Here is a 20,871-nt window from a genome sequence, read left to right on the forward strand (position 1 = left end):
AACCAAGTGATGGCCCTTCCCCTCAGCAACAACAGTTGGTCCCATTTCTAAGCTCCTTCCAGCCCTCCCAGGTATAAACTCATCGCATCCTCCCCACGCACTCAGATACACCAGCCCCAGCTGGTAGCACTTCCTTCTCAGAGTTCTGAGTCCCAGTTCCATAGGGCCCCTCCTCGAAGAACTTAGGTTCCAATAGCCCCATGTTCTTAACTTTGTTTCTCAAGCCTTAAGAATAATCCATGCTTTCTGCAGTTACTACCTTTTGATACCTCAGTATTCCCTTTTTGCCCTTCAAGTCCCTTTAAAAGAGAGAATTTAAAATAGAGAAAGCTAGTGAGGTTTTTTTTCTACTGACTTGACTCTGACTAATCCAATATTTGGTACCAAAAGTGGTCCTGGGAAGTTGATCCTCAAAGATGGGATTCTGGGGCTTCCCTGGTGGCGCAGTGGTTGAGAATCTGCCTGCCAATGCAGGGGACACGGGTTCGAGCCCTGGTCTGGGAAGATCCCACAAGCCGCGGAGCAACTAGGCCCGTGAGCCACAACTACTGAGCCTGCGCGTCTGGAGCGTGTGCTCCGCAACAAGAGAGGCCGCGATAGTGAGAGGCCCACGCACCGCGATGAAGAGTGGCCCCCGCTTGCCGCAACTAGAGAAAGCCCTCGCACAGAAACGAAGACCCAACACAGCCAAAAATAAATAAATAAAAGTTTAAAAAAAAAAAAAAAAAAAGATGGGATTCTGGGATTGGTTTGGTCATCTTGTCCTTGGTCTGTTGAAAACAGTGCTGCGGTCCTTGAGAAATGGGATATTAGTAATAGTAACCTCTAGTGAGCAGTGACACCATGATTAATCACATTATCACCTGTAATTATTTCCTTTCACAGTTTCTGTGAGTCAGAAGTTCAAGGAGCAGCTTAGCTGGGCAATTCTGGCTCAGGGTCTCTTATGAAGTTGCAATCAAGATGTCAGCTGGGGGTAAATCAAGGGACAGCTTGACTGCGGACTGGTGTACTCTTATGGCTGGAACGTTGGTGCTGGCTGTCAGCAGGAGGCCTCAGTTCCTCTTCACACGGACCTCTCCACAGGGCTGCTTGAGTGTCCTCACAATATGGTGGCTGGGTTTCCCAACAGTGAGTGATGCACGACAGAGTACAAAGAAGACACAGCCCCATCCCCTAGCCAGGGTTGGACACTGACCCAGGAGGTGTCCTGGAGGGAAAAGCTCTGCCAAAAAAAAAAAAAGAGAGAGAGAGAGAAAATGGAGACAATGGAGCCTGTCAGATCCTATCCCTCAGGAACTTGATCAGGAATATTTGGTGGTCAGAGCCTAATTCCTAAGGGTACACACTGGAGGGGTATTCTGAAGCAGCAGGGGCTATAAGTGAACTCAACTTATGCAGAAGCAAAAATCATCCAGAGGAGAAAAATATTTGGAGGGTAGGGGGTACACAGAGACTCAGAGGACAGGGAAGAAGGATGTCAGTAACGGCAGGAAGAGTAAAAGCAAATATTATGAGATGTTACATTACTTTAAGGTAGCATATCTACAAATTCCAGTGAAGGGGCCAAAAGAATCTTGTTGGTAGAAAGGCCTCGGACCCTTTCAGTCCCTGAACGATGCCTCACTCTGACTCTCTGACAACTCCCAGGACAAGCCCAAGTCTTGTCTCTTTTTTGCCACGTTTCCTCTTATTAAAACCTCATTGCTTCAGTCATCTTTGTAAGGTACTCTTCCTTACACCAAAGCAACCAGATAAGCCAGGGCTTTTAATCAAATAAAACATCTTAGGGTTTACACAGCTCTCTTATAGCCCACTGGCATCAAAACCTCACAGCAGCCCAGAGAGGGAGGCAGAATAGTGATGTCTCCATCCCACAAACGAGGAGACTAAGGCTCACAGAGATTGAAGGAACTGACCAAGTTCATCCAACTAGTAAGGTAAGTCAGGGCAAAGCTCAAATCCAGTTCTACCTGCCAACGCAGTGCTCTTTCCCATGTCACCATATAACTACCATATACCTAGATAAAGGTACACTGATAAAGAGACACTGAGACACTGAGTATCCTCCACATGACAAGCACTGTGCCAGGAGTTCAGAAATATTAGGAAACAACAGAGAAAAAGATTTCTGCCTTATGGAGCTTCCATTCATGTGTGTAGTCATGTGAAGCAAACTACAGATGTAAGGTGAATTCTCAAAGCCCACCATGAAATCTGCCTCTGTATCCTGCAACTTCAACATTTCAGGCCTTGTATATAATTATTAAATACACACACAGGCAGCCTTATTTATTTATACACGTAATTGCTATAACTGTGAGTTAGGTGAGCCACTTCACCTCTCTGAACTCCAGTCATCCTGCCTACAAAATGGAGTGCAGTAACATCCATGTCTTCTGGTTTGTTATGAGAATTCAGTGGTGTGTTGCACTTAACACTGTGACTGGCACGTAGTAAACACTGAATAAGCAACACCCAACTGCTGTCCTATCATCATCGTTGTTGTTACCTCTGAACTCCAGTGGGTGACAACCAAGCAGATTTAATTTTGAAAATATGCAGATTTTATTAGGAAAGTAAAAAGCGTGGCCTGTTATGTCATTAGTATTTCCTATTTGCCCCCAGTTCTGATATGGCAACCGTGAGGAATGTTTGACCCGTGGGAGATATTCAATGCAATTTTTAATTTAATTAATTAATATGTTGCCTTGAATTAATTAATTAATATTCAAGGTCCCTTTCCCCACGCCACCTTCTTCCCCACTTGCCCAGGAAGAAGGAATCTCCATGGACTGGTCAGATCTGTGAACACTATTGGGCTGAAGGGTAGAGACACCCTGTAGTAGGAGGTGAGAGGGGTAAGGAGACTGGAGCTGAGATCCAGCCCCCCTCCTCACCTCCTGCCTCCTCTCCCACATGGCACTAGCCCTGGCACAGGACTAGGCCAGCCTGGTACCAGGCACTGGAGACTAGCACTGTCTTTCTACACCAGCTCCTCTTGTAAGTCTTCTGGCTCTGGAGGGATGGAATGAATCAGCCTTCCTTCTCGACGATAAGAACTCAGCCTTCAGTCTTCACACTGAGGGACCACATAGGCAAAGCAGGACCCATACTCCACTCCATATCCATAGTAGTCTGAGTAAAAGGGTTGGTCCACGTTGCCCAGGTCAGCTTGCCAGAGTGTTCTGCATTGGGAGACAAGGGCCAATTCCCATTTACCACTGCGCATTTCCCTCAGGGTTCTGGTGGGAAAAAACAGGCAGAATTTGGGTTTTCCTGACTTCTTGGCCAAACTTCACCTTCACACTATCTCTCACTAGGATATCTGACAGAATGAACAAACAGATGAATATGCATTTATTTATCACCGTCCCTACCTCAGGGAACTTATCCTCTGATTACGGGAGCAGAGCTGGCTTCTAGAACACTCTCCAGTGCTCTCTTTTCCCTTAGAGACTGAGAGGACCATGGGGTCCAGGTGATGCCGCTACAAGAAGATGGTGACTCTGGTTCCCTGAGTGTCTATGTGGAGAAGAGCCCCTTGCCAGCCCACATGGCCCAGGGCTGTTTGTTAACACAGCATAACTTAGACCATCCCGACTCTGTGGTTCAGGTGTGAACCGCAGCATGGCTTAATTTCAAAGACATGCTGCAGGTTGAGTATCAATAAAATCTCCTGAGAATCTGTCTAGTCTGTCTTAATTTCTTAAATTATATTATTCCAGGATCCTAGGGGCCATGGTGAAGAGACAGGTCCTAGTAATCAAAACACAGCAGCAAGGAGGAAAAAAAAAAAGTCACCAAGACAGAAAAGCAACATAATGAAAATTACATTCTTGGAAGACCCTCTTGTTCTGATATGAAGATATATCGGTGGAGGTAGGGACTAGAGGGGTAAAGAACAAATTCAGCCAGGAATGATAAAGATATAGGAAAAAAAGAGGCCATAAGATGATGCTAGAGGAACCATGAGAATCATGGAAGATTGTGGGGAGAGGGGCCTGGAGACTCCAGGCAGCCATGTGAACTTTGATCCTTCCTTTGCCCATATTCCTAGAGTCCCCAAATCATTTAGCTTCTCTGTATCTGCCCTATATATATATATATATATATATATATATATATATATATATATATACATACCAGTATTGTTTATAAATATTGGTATAAAAATCCTTAACAAAATACTAGCAAACCAAATTCATCAGCATGTTAAAATGATTACAAAACATGACCAAGTGGGATTTATTCCTCGAATGCTAGGAACATATGAAACATTGTTCAACATATGAAAAACAATATGATACACTACATTAAGAGAATGAAGTGAGAAAAAAATCACATGATCCCATCAATAGAGACAGATAAAGCATTTGGCAAATCCATACCCTTTCATGATAAAAAAAATGAATTCAATAAACTCAGAATAGAAGGAAACTACCTCAACATCAGAAAGATCATATATGAAAAAACTACAGCTAATATCATATTCAATGGTTAAAGTTGAAAAGCTTTTCTTCTAAGATCAGAAACAAAACAAGGATAACTATCATAACTTCTATTCAACATAGTGTTGGAAATTCTAGCCAGAGCAATCACATAAGGAAAAGAAATATAAGGTATCCAAATTAGGAAGGAAGAAGTAAAATTACCTCTGTTCACAGATGACATAACCTTATACGTGGAAAACCCTAAAAATTCCACCAAAAAAACTGTTTGAACTTATACACAAATTCAGCAAAGTTGCAGGATACAAAATCAATACACAAAATCAGTTGCATTTTTATACACTAACAGTGGACAATATGAAAGGAAAATTAAGAAAACAATCCCATTTACAACAGCACCAAAAAGAATAAAATACTTAGCAATAAACTTAACCAAGAAGGTGAAGACTTGTACACTGAAAATTACAGAACACTGTGGAAAGAAATTAAAGAATATACAAACAAATGAAAATGCATATTCATAGACTGGAAAACTTAATATTTTTCAAATATCCATACTACCCAAAGAAATCTAGAGATTCAATGCAATCTCTATCAAAATCTTAACAACCTTTTTGCAAAAATAGGAAAGTCCATCCAAAGTTTCAAGGAACCCCAAGTAGTCAAAACAATCTTTGAAAAAAGAACTAACTTAGAGGTCTTATACTTCCTGATTTCAAAATATATTACAGCTACAGTAATCAAAACTGTATTACCAGCATAATGGCAGACCAATGGAATATAATAGAGAGCCCAGAAATAAACCCTCACTTATGTGGTCAAATGAGTCAAAAAGGGAGCCAGGACTACACAATGGGGAATGAAGAGTCTCTTCAACAAACGGTCCTGGGAAATCTGAACATCCACATGCAAATGAACAAAAATTGACCCTTACTTTATACCATAGACAAAAATGAATTCAAAGTGGATCAAACCTAAACATAAGAGCTAAAACCATAAAACCCTTCTTAGAAAACATAAGGGTAAAACTTCATGACATTTGGCAGTGAATTATGGATATGACACCAAAAGTACTGACAACAAAAGAAAAAATAGATAAGTTGGACTTCATCAAAATTAAAAATTTTGTGCATCAAAGGGCACTACCAACAGAGTGAAAAAGCAACTCATGGAATGAGAGAAAATATTTGCAAATCATATACCTTATAAGTGGTTAGTATCCAGAACATATAAAGAACTACAACTCAACAACAACAAAATATTCCATTAAAAATTGGGGAAAGGAGATTTCCAGTGTCCAATTCCATAAGAAAGGAGCTGAATAGACTGAAAAATTAACAACTCTTTTTGGATCCATAAGAGAGGTAAGATCAAAGGGCAAATCAATGTTGAAATTGTTACCTCTAAAATCAAGAAAAAGATGGAGATGCCCACTCTCATCACTTTTATTCAACATAGTACTGGAAGTCCTAGCCAGAACAATTAGGCTAGAAAAAGAAATAAAAGTCATTAAAATCAAAAAGGAAGAAATAAAACTGTCTCTATTTGCAGATGATATGACGTAGAAAACCCTAAAGACTCCACCAAAAAATTTGTTAGAACTAATAAAAGAATTCAGTAAAGTTGCAGGATACAAAATCAATATACAAATATCAGTTGTGTTTCTATGTACTAACTACAAACTATTAGAAAGATAAATTAAGAAAACAATCCCATTTATAATTTCATCAAAAGAATAAATAGGGCTTCCCTGGTGGCTCAGTGGTTGAGGGTCTGCCTGCCAGTGCAGGGGACACGGGTTCGAGCCCTGGTCTGGGAGGATCCCACATGCCGCGGAGCAACTGGACCCGTGAGCCACAATTACTGAGCCTGTGCGTCTGGGGCTTGTGCTCCGCAACAAGAGAGGCCAGGATAGTGAGAGGCCCGTGCACCGTGATGAAGAGTGGCCCCCGCTTGACGCAACTGGAGAAAGTCCTCGCACAGAAACGAAGACCCAACACAGCCAAATAAATAAATAAATAAATAAATTTATTAAAAAAAAAAAAAAAAAAGAATAAATATCTAGGAATAAATTTAACCAAGGAGGTGAAAGACTTGTACACTGAAAACTATAGGACATTAATGAAAGAAACTGAAGACAGAATAAATAGAAAAATATTCCATGCTCATGAATTGGAAGAATTAAAATTGTCAAAATGTCCATACTACCCAAAGCAATCTACAGATTCAGTGCAATCCTTATCAAAATTCCAAGGGTATTTTTCACAGAAAAAAAAGTCCTAAAATTCATATGAAACCACAAAAGACCCTGAATAGCCAAAGCAATCTAGAGAAAGAAGAACAAAGCTGGAGGTATCAAATTTCCTGCTTTCAAACTATATTACAAAGCTATGCTAATCAAAAGAGTATGGTACTAGCATAAAAACAGACACATAAATCAATGGAATAGAGAGTCCAGAAATAAACTCACGCATATATGGTCAACTAATTTATGACAAAGGAGCCAAAAACAACAATGGGGAAAAGATAGTCTATGCAGTAAATGGTGTTAAGAAACTAGATATCCACATTCAAAAGAATGAAATTGGACCCTTATATTATACCATACATAAAAATGAACTCAAAATAGTTTAAAGACTTAACTGTAAGACCTGAAACCATAAAACTCCCAGAAGAATACAGGGGAAAATCTCCTGGATGTTGGTCTTGTCAATGATTTCTTGGGTATGGCACCAAAAGTACAGCCAACAAAAGCAAAAATAAACAAGTGAGACTACATCAAACTAAAAAGCCTCTGTAAGCAAAGAATAAATCAACAAAATGAAAAGGCAACCTCATGGCATTCACAAAAATTAACCTGAAATGAATCATAGGCCTAAAAGTAATCGTTAGCTCTCAAAGAAATCATAGACTATTTTGAAGTAAGAGTAGGCAAAATTTTTTCCAATAGGATACAAAAAGCACAAATCATAAAAGAAAAAATATGATGAAATTGGATTTCATCAAAATTAAAAACTCCTCCAGGATTATGTAAAAACTCCTTAGATGTGCCTTCACTTCCCATACCTTAAGCTCTTTGGGGTTACTGGAGGTTAACCCACCCAGAAAGCCTAAGTCTCAGCCCTGGGCATTTGAGGTGAAATTTGAAGCTGACATATGCACTGTAATAGATGACAATAAATTTTAAGGAAGTTTAGAATGCACGCAAGAACTGCTATTTAATAGGTTTCTTTGAAAACAATAAAGATGCTTTTGGAATTTGTATAGTTATCCATGTTTACGTTTATTGTCCTTACAGTTGAATTTGTCTCCTGGTGAGTCTTTGAGGTCTTCCTCACATCTTACAGCTGGAAAGAGGGGAGTGGGGAGGAGGAGGGGGCAGGAAAGGACCCCAGAAGAATGATGGAAAGAAGAGAGGGGACAGAAGACAGGAGGAAGGAGCAAATAGTGTGATGAGACCCTTCATCACCGAACAGACCAGTAGGGGATCCACAGGGGGAAGAGGGTAAAGATGAAAACCAGTGTTTCCTAAGGTGAGGACCCCAGGCACATGACCGAGAGGTGGGATTCTCCCAGCCTCCTGCCCATAGATGACAAGCACTTTTGCCCTGGTCTAGGGATGGAGAACCATGAGGGACACTTCTCAGCCACAAGTTAGAACTCCTTGTGGACCCTGAGAATGGGAACTGTCTGCCTTCTTCCCACAGTGCTGGGCAAGTAGGGCTCTGAAAGCCACTAATATTCTGCAAATTCTTGGACATTAAAACAGACAAGGTCCCTGCCCTCAGAGACAGTCAAGTGGGAAAGACAGATACATGAACCCACCAAGATAAGATTACAAACCAACATAAGTGCTACAGAGAAAAAAAGGATATTTGCATTTAGATTCACAGTGTCAGATGTTGCAAAGGTAGGGCCCCAGCAAGGACAGAAGCCTACCCGGCTTACCTGGGATTTAGCTCTGGCCCCTCTCCTTGGCAGCCTCCAGCTGAGATGTCAGGGCCAAGGCACTTCCTAGCTGGCATTACTGACTGGGAGCAAGTCAGGGGGACAGATGGATTCCTCCCATGCAGTGTGCTTGGCCAGAGGAACACTGGGGACTAAGGCATGTTATGTGAACAAATAAATAGCCTTCCCACTTCTCAGCACCAAAATAAATTTTGAAAATTAAATCTTGAAAATCCACTTGTCAAAAGAAAAAAAAATTTAACTCCTGCTCTCCTAAAGACATCTTTTAAAAAATGAAAGAGCAAGCCACAGAGGGGGAGAAAATATACCACATATAGTTGAAAAAGGATTGGTGTCCAGATACATTTTTTAAAAAACAACTCTTACAACTCAATAATAAGACAATGCCCAATAAAAAATGAGCAAAAAATGTGAGTAGACACTTCGCAAAAGAAGACTTTCATAAATGGCCAATAAGTCTATGAAAAGATACTCAACATCATTAGTCATCAAGAAAGTCCAAATTAAAATCAAAATGAAGAGATACCACTGCACACTCAATAAAACAGCTAATATTAAAAAGACTGACATTGGGACTTCCCGGGTGGTCCAGTGGTTAAGAATCCACCTTCCAATACAGGGGACACAGGTTCAAACCCTGGTTGGGGAATTAAGATCCCACAGGCCGTGGGGCAACTAAGCCCACACACCACAACTACTGAGCCCACATGCCACAACTAGAGAGCCTAAGTGCTGCAACTACAGAGCCCATGCACTCTGGAGCCCATGTGCCACAACTACGGAGCCCACACACCCTGGAACCCACACACCACAACTAGAGAGAAGCCCGAACATCGCAACAAAAGATCCTGCGTGCTGCAACTAAGACCCGACGCAGCCAAAAATAAAAATAAATAAATAAACATTTTTTTAAAAAAACAACAAAACCAAAACAAAACAACAAAAAAAACCTCACAGTGCTAAAAAAAAAAAAAGTTCAGGTTTAAAAAAAAAAATCAAAAGACCGATATTATCAAGCATTGGTATAGACACAGAGGAACCCAACCCAAGACCCTGATACATTGCTAATGGGAATGTAAAACGGCAAAATCGCTTTGAAAAATAATTTGGCATTTTCCTTTTAAAGGCTACCCATTATAGTATGACTCAGCAATCCCACTCCTAGGTATCTACCTAAGAGAAACGGAAGTATACATCCACACAAAATCTTAAACAAGGAATGTTCATGGCAGCTTCACTCACATTAGACAAAAACTGGAAACAACTCAAATGTCCACCAAGAGATAAATGAATGAACAAATTAGGGTATATACATACAAAGGAAACTAGTCAGAAAAAAAAAATTAATACACATGACCTGGATGAGTCTCAAAACATGCTGAGAGAGCCGGACATGAAAGAATACTTACTGCATGTTTCTATTTACAGGAAGCTCTAGAAATGGCAAATCTAATCTTTCATGGCAGAACAGAGGTCCGTGGGTACAAGGAAACGTGCAGTGACAGCACTGTTCTATATTTGAATGTGGTGGCAGTGGACACGTGGGTGTAAACATTTATCATCACTCGTGGAACTGCACACAAAAAGGGGATGCATGCTGTTGTACGTATATTATACCTCAGTAAAGCTGTTTTTTAAAAATCTCAGGCCTGGAGACTTTAAGCATGACACCACTGAAACAAGGAAGTCAGGAGAATGTTCTTGGTGAGGTAACAGAGCTGAAACTTGCCTCTGGCCTTACCCTCTCCTACCAGCTCCACCCTCTGCTGACATCTTCTCCCACTGAGGCCCAGATTTATACTCTTAAGCTGCCCAGACAGAGTAGTGTCACAGCCATACAACAGTCCTGCAAACAGGTAAAGAAAGGGAAACACTAGGTCGTAACAAGCCCTAGAGTGAGGAACAAAAAGCCCCTCAGCTTTGCCCCCTACCAGCTGGACAGCCATAGTCAAGGAAGTGGCTTCACTTTGGTGGCCCTTAGCTCCTTGTCTGCAAAACTGGGGTGATCATCAAGAGCCCTGGTGACTTTGAGGGGTCTGCTTGCTGCAGTGATGAAGCAGGAGCCAGGCCAAGGGGACTGGGAAGGGAGGTGCAGGAGAACACAGTGCTTAAGAGTTCCCCATGTCCCACCCAGCTTGACTACAGAATATCATTAAATCCAGTCAAGAAAACAGACCTGTAAGCCCTTTGCCAATTGCTAAGGGCTAAGCAATTGTAAGCGACTGGCATTTTGTCCCACTCCTCCTGCATTTTCTCTCTTCTCTCATTTCCTCAATGGATCTTGACAGGACAGTTTTCTCCTCTCTCGATGTGTGTGCCTGAACGTGGAGCAGGCACCTTATTCCACAGGAATTCCCTTTTATTTATTTATTTATTTATTTATTTATTTATTTATTTATTTATTTATATTTTTGGTTGCGTTGGGTCTTCGTTGCAGTGCATGGGCTTTCTCTAGTTGCGGCGAGCCAGGGCTACTCTTCCTTGCAGTGCACGGGCTTCTCATTGCGGTGGCTTCTCTTGTTGTACAGCACGGCCTCTAGGCATGTGGGCTTCAGTAGTTGAGGCTATAGAGTGCAGGATCAGTAGTTGAGGCACACGGGCTTAGCTGCTCCGCAGCATGTAGGATCTCCCTGGACTAGGGATCGAACCCGTGTCCCCTGCATTGGCAGGCGGATTCCTTTTTTGTTTTTTAAGGTTTATTTTTATTTTTTTATTTGTTTTAACATCTTTATTGGAGTGTAATTGCTTTACAATGGTGTGTTAGTTTCTGCTGTGTAACAAAGTGAATCAGCTATACATATACATATATCCCCATATCTCCTCCCTCTTGCGTCTCCCCCCCACCCTCCCTATCCCACCCCTCTAGGTGGACACAAAGTACCGAGCTGATCTCCCTGTGCTATGTGCCTGCTTCCCACTAGCTATCTATTTTACATTTGGTAGTGTATATATGTCCATGCCACTCTCTCACTTCATCCCAGCTTACACTTCCCCCTCCCTGTGTCCTCAAGTCCATTCTCTACGTCTGCGTCTTTATTCCTGTCCTGCCCCTAGGCTCTTCAGAACCTTTTTTTTTTTTTAGATTCTATATACATATGTTAGCATATGGTATTTGTTTTTCTCTTTCTGACTTATTTCACTCTGTGTGAGTCTCTAGGTCCATCCACTTCACTACAAATAACTCAATTTCATTTCTTTTTATGGCTGAGTAATATTTCACTGTATATATGTGCCACATCTTCTTTATCCATTCATCTGTCGATGGACACTTAGGTGGCTTCCATGTCCTGGCTATTGTAAATAGAGCTGCAAAGAACATTGTGGTACATGACTCTTTTTTTTTTTTTAAACATCTTTATTGGAGTATAATTGCTTTACAATGGTGTGTTAGTTTCTGCTTTATAACAAAGTGAATCAGTTATACATATACATATGTTCCCATATCTCTTCCCTCTTGCGTCTCCCTCCCTCCCACCCTCCCTATCCCACCCCTCTAGGTGGTCACAAAGCACTGAGCTGATCTGCCTGTGCTATGCAGCTGCTTCCCACTAGCTATCTATTTTACATTTGGTAGTGTATATATGTCCATGCCACTCTCTCACCCTGTCACATCTTACCCCTCCCCCTCCCCATATCCTCAAGTCCATATTCTAGTAGGTCTGTGCCTTTATTCCCGTCTTGCCACTAGGTTCTTCATGGCCTTTTTTTTTTTCCTTAGATTCCATATTTATGTGTTAGCATACTGTATTTGTTTTTCTCTTTCTGACTTACTTCACTCTGTATGACAGACTCTAACTCCATCCACCTCACTACAAATACCTCCATTTCATTTCTTTTTATGGCTGAGTAATATTCCATTGTATATATGTGCCACATCTTCTTTATCCATTCATCCTATGATGGACATTTAGGTTGCTTCCATGTCCTGGCTATTGTAAATAGAGCTGCAATGAACATTTTGGTACATGACTCTTTTTGAATTACGGTTTTCTCAGGGTATATGCCCAGTAGTGGGATTGCTGGGTCGGATGGTAGTTCTATTTGTAGTTTTTTAAGGAACCTCCATACTGTTCTCCATAGTGGCTGTATCAATTTACATTCCCACCAACAGTGCAAGACGGTTCCCTTTTCTCCACACCCTCTCCAGCATTTATTGTTTGTAGATTTTTTGATGATGGCCATTCTGACTGGTGTGAGGTGATACCTCATTGTAATTTTCATTTGCATTTCTCTAATGATTAGTGATATTGAGCATCCTTTCATGTGTTTGTTGGCAATCTGTATATCTTCTTTGGAGAAATGTCTATTTATATCTTCTGCCCATTTTTGGATTGGGTTGTTTGTTCTTTTTAATACTGAGCTGCATAAGCTCCCTGTATATTTTGGAGATTAATCCTTTGTCAGTTGCTTCGTTTGCAAATATTTTCTCCCATTCTGAGGGTTGTCTTTTCCTCTTGTTTATGGTTTCCTTTGCTGTGCAAAAGCTTTTAAGTTTCATTAGGTCCCATTTGTTTATTTTTGTTTTTATTTCCATTTCTCTAGGAGGTGGGTCAAAAAGGATCTTGCTGCAATGTATGTCATAGAGTGTTCTGCCTATGTTTTCCTCTAAGAGTTTTATAGTGTCTGACCTTACATTTAGGTCTTTAATCCATTTTGAGTTTATTTTTGTGTATGGTGTTAGGGAGTGTTCTAATTTCATTCTTTTACATGTAGCTGTCCAGTTTTCCCAGCACCACTTATTAAAGAGGCTGCCTTTTCTCCATTGTATATTCTTGCCTCCTTTATCAAAGATAAGGTGACCATATGTGTGTGGGTTTATCTCTGGACTTTCTATCCTGTTCCATTGATCTGTGTTTCTGTTTTGTGCCAGTACCATACTGTCTTGATTACTGTAGCTTTGTAGTATAGTCTGAAGTCTGGAAGCCTGATTCCTCCAGCTCTGTTTTTCTTTCTCAAGATTGCTTTGGCTCTTCAGGGTCTTTTGTGTTTCCATACAAATTGTGAGATTTTTTGTTCTAGTTCTGTGAAAAATGCCATTGGTAGTTGGATAGGGATTGCAATGAATCTGCTTTGGGTAGTATAGTCATTTTCATAATGTTGATTCTTCCAATCCAAAAACATGGTATATCTCTCCATCTGTTTGTTATCGTCTTTACTTTCTTTCATCAGTGTCTTATAGTTTTCTGCATATAGGTCTTTTGTCTCCTTAGGTAGGTTTATTCCTAGGTATTTTATTCTTTTTGTTGCAATGGTAAATGGGAGTGTTTCCTTAATTTCTCTTTCAGGTTTTTCATTATTAGTGTATAGGAATGCAAGAGATTTCTGTGCATTAACTTTATATCCTGCTACTTTACCAAATTCATTGATTAGCTCTAGTAGTTTTCTGGTAGCATCTTTGGGATTCTCTATGTATAGTATCATGTCATCTGCAAACAGTGACACTTTTACTTCTTCTTTTCTGATTTGGATTCCTTTTATTTCTTTTTCTTCTCTGATTGGCTAAAACTTCCAAAACTATGTTAAATAATAGTGGTGAGAGTGGGCAAACTTGTCTTGTTCCTGATCTTAGTGGAAATGGTTTCAGTTTTTCACCATTGAGAATGATGTTGGCTGTGGGTTTGTCATATATGACCTTTATTATGTTGAGGAAAGTTCCCTTTATGCCTACTTTCTGGAGAGTTTTTATCATAAATGGGTGTTGAATTGTGTTGAAAGCTTTTTCTGCATCTATTGAGATGATCATATGGTTTTTCTCCTTCAATTTGTTAACATGGTTTATCACATTGATTGATTTGCATATATTGAAGAATCCTTGCATTCCTGGGATAAACCCCACTTGATCATGGTGTATGATCCTTTTAATGTGCTGTTGGATTCTGTTTGCTAGTATTATGTTGAGGATGTTTGCATCTATGTTCATCAGTGATATTGGCCTGTAATTTTCTTTCTTTGTGACATCTTTGTCTGGTTTTGGTATCAGGGTGATGGTGGCCTTGTAGAATGAGTTTGGGAGTGTTCCTCCCTCTGCTATATTTTAGAAGAGTTTGAGAAGGATATGTGTTAGCTGGCAGGCGGATTCTTAACCACTGCACCAGCAGGGAAGTCGGAATTCCCTTTCTTACAGTCCAAGTCCTTTTCCCCAGCTCCGTTCCCTCTTTTCTGTGTAATTCAATCTATGGTGAACTTAGCAGTTTGGAGCAGCTATGTTGTATTGAATCATTTTAAAATTCAAGCTCATTCAGACCCATGAACAGAGGTGTAGCACTTTGTGGGGGAGGGCACATGGCAGCAGCCTTTCTCAACACACAGCCATCTTCCCAGAAAAACAGTCAGTCCTCAGCTCAGCATTTCCCCCAACGGCAGTCATGTGAATATACCTTCATTATTCTGCCAAGATTGTTATATTCACTTATCAACCAACTAATCTAATTTTCTTTAAATCAACTTCAAATCAGTTTATTATTTTTTAACTTAGCTCACTCTAAAAAATAATAACCATGAAGTCATGAGTATGATGTGTTAATAATATATCTTCCTAATTTAAAAATTATATATATAGAATTACATTCATCCATATAACCTTTAACATCATTTCATGTACCACCATGTTCCACATACCACACTTTGGGAAACACCACTTGAAGTCACCACTGTGACCCAAGACCAGGCCTCAACATGATAGTAACACTAGTCAACCCAAACCCCTTTTTTACTTTTACTTTTAATTTTTTTTATTGAAGTATAGTTGATTTAAAATGTTGTGTTAGTTTCAATTGTACAGCAAAATGATTCAGTTATACACACATATATATCATTTTTTTTCAGATTCTTTTCCCTTATAGGTTATTAAAAAATACTGAGTATACAGTAGGTCCTTGTTGGTTATCTGTTTTACATATAGTCGTGTGTATATGTTAATCCCAAACTCCTAATTTATCCCTTCCCGCCTTTTCCCCTTTGGTAACCATAAGTTTGTTTTCTATGTCTGTAAGTCTATTTCTGTTTTTTAAGTAAGTTCATCTGTATCACTTTTTTTAGATTCCACATATAAGCTATATCATATGATATATGTCTTTCTCTGTCTGGTTTACTTCACTTAGTATGATAATCTCTAGGTCCATCCATGTTCCTGCAAAATAACATTATTTCATTCTTTTTTACAGCTGAGTAATATTCCATTGCACATATATACTACATCTTCTTTAACCATTCATCTGTCAATGGACACTTGGGTTGTTTCCATGTCTTGGTTATTGTAAATAGTGCTGCAATGAACATTGGGGTGCATGTATCTTTTCAAATCATAGTTTTCTCTGTATGTATGCCCAGGAGTGGGATTGCTAGATCATATGGTAGTTCTATTTTTAGTTTTTTAAGGAACCTCCATACTGTTCCCCATAGTGAGACCCCATTTTTTAAATAGAGCTTCCACTGTATATGCTCTGTCTGGATTGAGTTTATTGCTTTTGGGGGCTTGTATTAGTCTGCTTGGGCTGCCACAACAAATTACCACAGACTGGAAGGCTTAAACAACAGAAATGTATTTCCTCACAGTTCTGGAGTCTGTAAGTCTGAGATCAAGTTGTTGGCAGTGTTGATTTCTCCAGAGGCCTCTCTCCTTGGCCTGTAGATGCTGCCTTCTTGCAGAGCATGAAGAGATGCTATAATGTAAACAGCTCAAATAGTATTACCCCTCTTCTACAAACTCAGAAAGATTTAGGTGAATGACTCACCTGCAACTCCCTGGGTAGGAGAGAGGGGCGCTCATGCCAGAACCCACGTCTCTGACTGCCTGACTCCAGTAAATAAAATAGCACAGGTCTAAAAAGAGTCTAAAATTTGGGGGTCCACACCAGAAAGGCCTCCTTCTCTTGCTACAGAGGAAATATATCAACACTGTTATAATTGTTTGCTCCGGAGCCAGGCTGCACTGAGCTCCCTCCCAGCTCCAGCCTTCACCTCTGAGGGAGCCTGATCAAATCACCTCATCCCTCTCCATCTCTGCTCCCCCAGCCCTGCAACGTGGGGGTAACAATAGTACCTGCTTCACATAAACTAATCCATGAGGAGGACTTGGCACAGTGCCCGACGTATCAGAAAGACTCAATAGGATGTAGCTATCAACATCCTGTTACCACAGACGGAAGTCACTCAGTTCTTACCCTCACCGGCAGCTTTCTGGATGGTAATGCCAGGCTCTTGCCACAGGGTGGCACTCTTGTCTCTGACCTCCTTTCTTGCCTGAGTCACTAAAGCTTTATTTCTCAAAATGCCAGGTTGGGCAAGGATGAAAGACAGACCCAGAGAAAGATTAAAAAGTTTGGGCACTACAGCCAAAAGAGGGTCTCCCCTGTCACATCAAAAGTGCAGAAACTGCTTCATTCATTCATCTCTGCTGGCTCTTAGAGCTGGGTTCCCAAGCCTGGCTGGTCCCCAACCTTCAGAAGAGGCTGAAGGAGCTGATAAAACTGGATGGTCCAGCCTCACCCCCGCACGCCATGCAGCGGGGTCAGGAGTCGGGCCTGGGAGTCTGACGGAGAAGGGCGATTGAAAGTCACTGCCACAGAGCAGAGCTCTCTCAGACTTTAATGCACCTGCAAATCACCTAGGGACCTTGCTAAAATGCAGATTCTGATTCAGCTGGTCTGGGGAGGGGCCTGGGATTCTGCATTTCTAACAAGCTCTCAGGTGATGCCCATGCTGCCTTGAGTATCAAGAGCCTAAAGGACCTGGCCCATTGCCTAGCAGCGTACACTCTTTGAATGCTAACTATGTGTAAGCTCCTCACATGTCCTAATTCACTGAACCCTCGCGACAGCCGCATGCACTCAGTACTATTGTCCCTGCTTTATGGATGAGAAACAAAAACATTAACTAACTGTCCCAAGGTCAAAACAGCTAATTAGTAGCACAGCGGAGGCTCACAATACACTTTTGCTAAAGTAAATATTAAAGTAAACATGATCGAGCTCTCCTCCCTCACTTTCCAGGACAAAGAGGAAAGGTCACAGAGGCAGCAGAGCAGAGCAGAGCAGTGAAGAGGACAGATTTTGCAGCCAAACCACCCAGACTCACAATCTCAACTCTGCCACTTAGGAGCTGTGTGACTTTGACAGGTTGCCTGACCTCTCTGTGCCTCATTTTCTTCATCTCAAAACTAAGAATAACAATAGCACCTACTTCAGGGAGTTGTTACCAGGATTAAGTGAGGCAATTGAATAAGGTGCTGAGCGGGCCCCTGGCACGTGGTCAGCACCCAGCGTTGCCTGTGCCCCAGTCATACTTTCAAGGCTGTGAGAATGGCAGGGACAACGAGTTCTCCACTTTGGGTTTTCAGGAGCTCACAGTTTAATGAGGGACAGTGGGAGAAAGTGCTAATGGAAGGGCCATCAGAGCACCCACGGGGAGTGACCACCACCTTGCAGCACAGCAAGAGGTGGCACCCCAGCACCCTCGTGTGCAACTTACGTTAATTCATTTGTATGCATCTTCCCACCCAGCCCCCCAAAAAAGTTTAATATCTTGAGTGACTGCACCCACCACTTCACCCAACAAGCCCAGAGAGGGCATGAGATGGGGGCTGTGCATCTGCTGGGCCCTTATGCCAAAAGCCTCTCACTGTGTGAGCTGACCACAACGTGGGTGACTGCAGAGCGTAAAGACACTTGATTTGGACCCCAAGGCCCCTAAATGCACACCTGCTACTCCATATGACACGTTATCCATTCCAGCACTGGAGGAAAAACAGCCTGGGATTTACTGAGGCAAGGGGGCGAGTCTTGAACATGAGCCTGCGGTTTTCAAGGGTGAGTCTAAGCAATACATTTTATTTTGAGGTCATGGTTTAAACTCTGGGTAAGTTGAGCGGGCACCTTTGGGTGCTAGTTACCAATATGTCTTCAAGAGACTGGAAAAAATCTTAAGGCCCATCAGCAGGGGAGTGGTGAGCGGAAACTATGGTCTCTGTACAATGAGCTACTCTAGCAGCTAACAGAAGCAATGAGGTGCGGCATTATTTGCAATAGCCAAGATGTGGAAACAACTTCAGTGTCCATGGATGAATGGATAAAGGAGATGTGATGTATATGTATATACACAGTGGAATACTATTCAATCATTAAAAAAAAAAAAAAGAAGGAAATCCTGCCATTTGCAACAACATGGTTGGACCTTGAGGGTATTATGCTAGGCGAAGCAAGTCAGAGAAAGACAAATACCATATGATCTCACTTATATGTGAAATCTAAAAAACAAGCAAACAAAAACCACACCCATAGCTACAGAGGAGGGGGTGGGAGGATGGAGAATATGGGCAAAGGGAGTTAAAAGGTACAAACCTCCAGTTATACAATAGATGTCATGGGGATGTAATGTACAGCATGGCGACTCTAGTTAACAATACTGTACTGAATATTTGAAAGTTGCTAAGAGAATAGATATTAAAAGTCATCATCACAAGAAAAAATTTCTGTTAACTATGTAAGGTGACAGATGTTAACTAGACTTATTGTAGTTAAGGTATACATATGTTGAATCATTAGGTTGTACACCTGAAAGTAATATAATGTTATGTTGATTATACTTCAATTTAAAATTTTTAATTATTAATTAATTTTAAAAAGGAATGAGGGGCTCTTGAAGTTCTGATATAGAAAGATCTCCAAGATATAGTGTCCTATGACAATAACAAGGTGCAGATTGGTGCAGATAGTTTGTTACTCTTTGTGCAAAAAAGGAAGGGGGGGATGTATTTGTATGTATTCGTGTGTACTTTAAAAAGGAAAGATCCATATAAAACTAATAGCGATGTTTACCCATGGTGAGGGGTCACCAGACAGACAGGGGACAAAGGCAAGAGAGAATCCTCCTACTGAAGGCCTCTTTTTAAAAATTGTGGTTAAAAAAAAAAAAACACATAACATAAAAGTCACCATCTTTAAATTTTCAAGCGCAGTTGTCAGGAATGTTACGTGTATTCACATTGCTTTGCAATGGTACTGAATATGTTTTAGTACTTTGAAAAATTTTTGAACCACATACCTGTATTGCCTATTTTAAAAATTAACTCTAAAATCATTATACCCAAATAATGTGAGTAAAGAGAATTGTTGTACTGGGAAAAGTTAGGGAAAAAGAACACGTGCTTTGAAATTGGAGTGAATTGAATTCCAATCCTGTCCCTGCCATTTACTAGTCTGGGGCAAGTCAAGTAATCCTCTAAGCCTTAGTCCCCCCTTTCTTTAAAATGTACGGAAAGACGGTGCCCCCTCAGAGGGCAGTGGTGAACATTAAATGAGAATTCTCATGAAGCCTAGGTGCAATACCTCGCAGGAAGTACGTTCTCCATCCACAATCAGTTATTTTTTCACTGCGCTTGGAAGAAGCCTGGACAAAGGAGTGCCTTTCAGGCCAGTGCAGTGGTGTGCAACCTTTGAAGGACAAGAATCGCGCGGGGGGGGGGGGGGGGGGGGGGGAACTGCGTCCCAGGACTCCACTCCAAACCCACTGCCCCAGAATCTACTGGTGAGACCAGAGCACTCCGATTCTAACACCCACCCGCTCCCCACCACCAACTCAGACCAAAGCGAGAGAACACCTAAGGTGGAGAGCCTGTGCTCCTGGATGCACCCCGGCCTCCAGCTGCAAAACCTACCTGGACTTTAAACTGTTTGCTCAAGCTTCCACCACGTGGAGGAGGGCGGGCGCTGGCGGTGGGGGCGGGAGGTGGCAGGCCCAGGCGGACGGACAGGGAGACGTCATTCTGGAAGCAGAGGAGTTCCAGCCTCCTCGCTGATACTGCTGAGAAAGAGAGCTTTGGGGAGCAATTTCCGTGTGTGTTGCGGGGCGGCACGGGGAGGAGGTGCCTTTTCTGTACCTTGAATCTTGCATCGCCTTCCCCTCCACTTAAAGCAGCAAAAAAGAATGCACTGTCCCAATTAAATTCATTCATCATCCATTTTTTGAGATTCTGATGCAGCTCCCCAGCTGCTGTCTCCACACCCGGGGATGCGGTGGGGAGCAGACCCAGTGCCCCTTGGTCGCCTGGAGGTGCCAGTGGTAAGCCTTTATTCCAGAGAAAAGCACGGCGAGACGCGGCGGCGGCGGCTGCTGCCCACTTTCCTTCGGTTCTCTCCGGGACCCTTCCATCCGTGGAAGGCTTTTCTTCCAATCGCCCACATCCATTTACTTTGCATCCCCTTTCGGCCTTGCCAGCTGCTCGCAAAAGACCTGCGTCCCCGGATTTCCCGGGGATTCTCATCCTCTCCCTCCGGATGAAGGGGCCTCGAAATCGGATGGCTGCACTGGCGCCATGGGGACAGCAGGTGGCGCCCTGGGCTTTGGTGGCCGAGACAAGGAGGCCTTAAGTAACGACTTCCCTAGAGAGAGCAGAGGTGCCCGGTGCACAGACGGGCGCAAGGAGTATTTGATAAGGAAGCGAGTGTGCATGTGG

General features: G+C 41.8%; 1 long non-coding RNA gene across 2 annotated transcripts in view; it reads right to left on the reverse strand.

The window, feature by feature from the left end:
- The window catches only part of LOC130705756 (uncharacterized), a 59,732-nt gene extending 39,072 nt beyond the window's left edge, over window positions 1-20,660 (reverse strand). The window contains exons 1-2 of one of the 2 annotated variants that reach the window (XR_009006149.1): window positions 20,074-20,660; window positions 864-1,225 (exon numbers count right to left, since the gene is read on the reverse strand). This is a non-coding gene — a long non-coding RNA (uncharacterized LOC130705756). The remainder of the gene's footprint in view (window positions 1-863; window positions 1,226-20,073) is intronic. The other variant, XR_009006148.1, reaches the window with a different exon arrangement.
- Window positions 20,661-20,871: the final 211 nt, after the last annotated feature.

Source organism: Balaenoptera acutorostrata, chromosome 19, assembly GCF_949987535.1.
Source record: "Balaenoptera acutorostrata chromosome 19, mBalAcu1.1, whole genome shotgun sequence".
NCBI classification, from domain to species: domain Eukaryota; kingdom Metazoa; phylum Chordata; class Mammalia; order Artiodactyla; family Balaenopteridae; genus Balaenoptera; species Balaenoptera acutorostrata.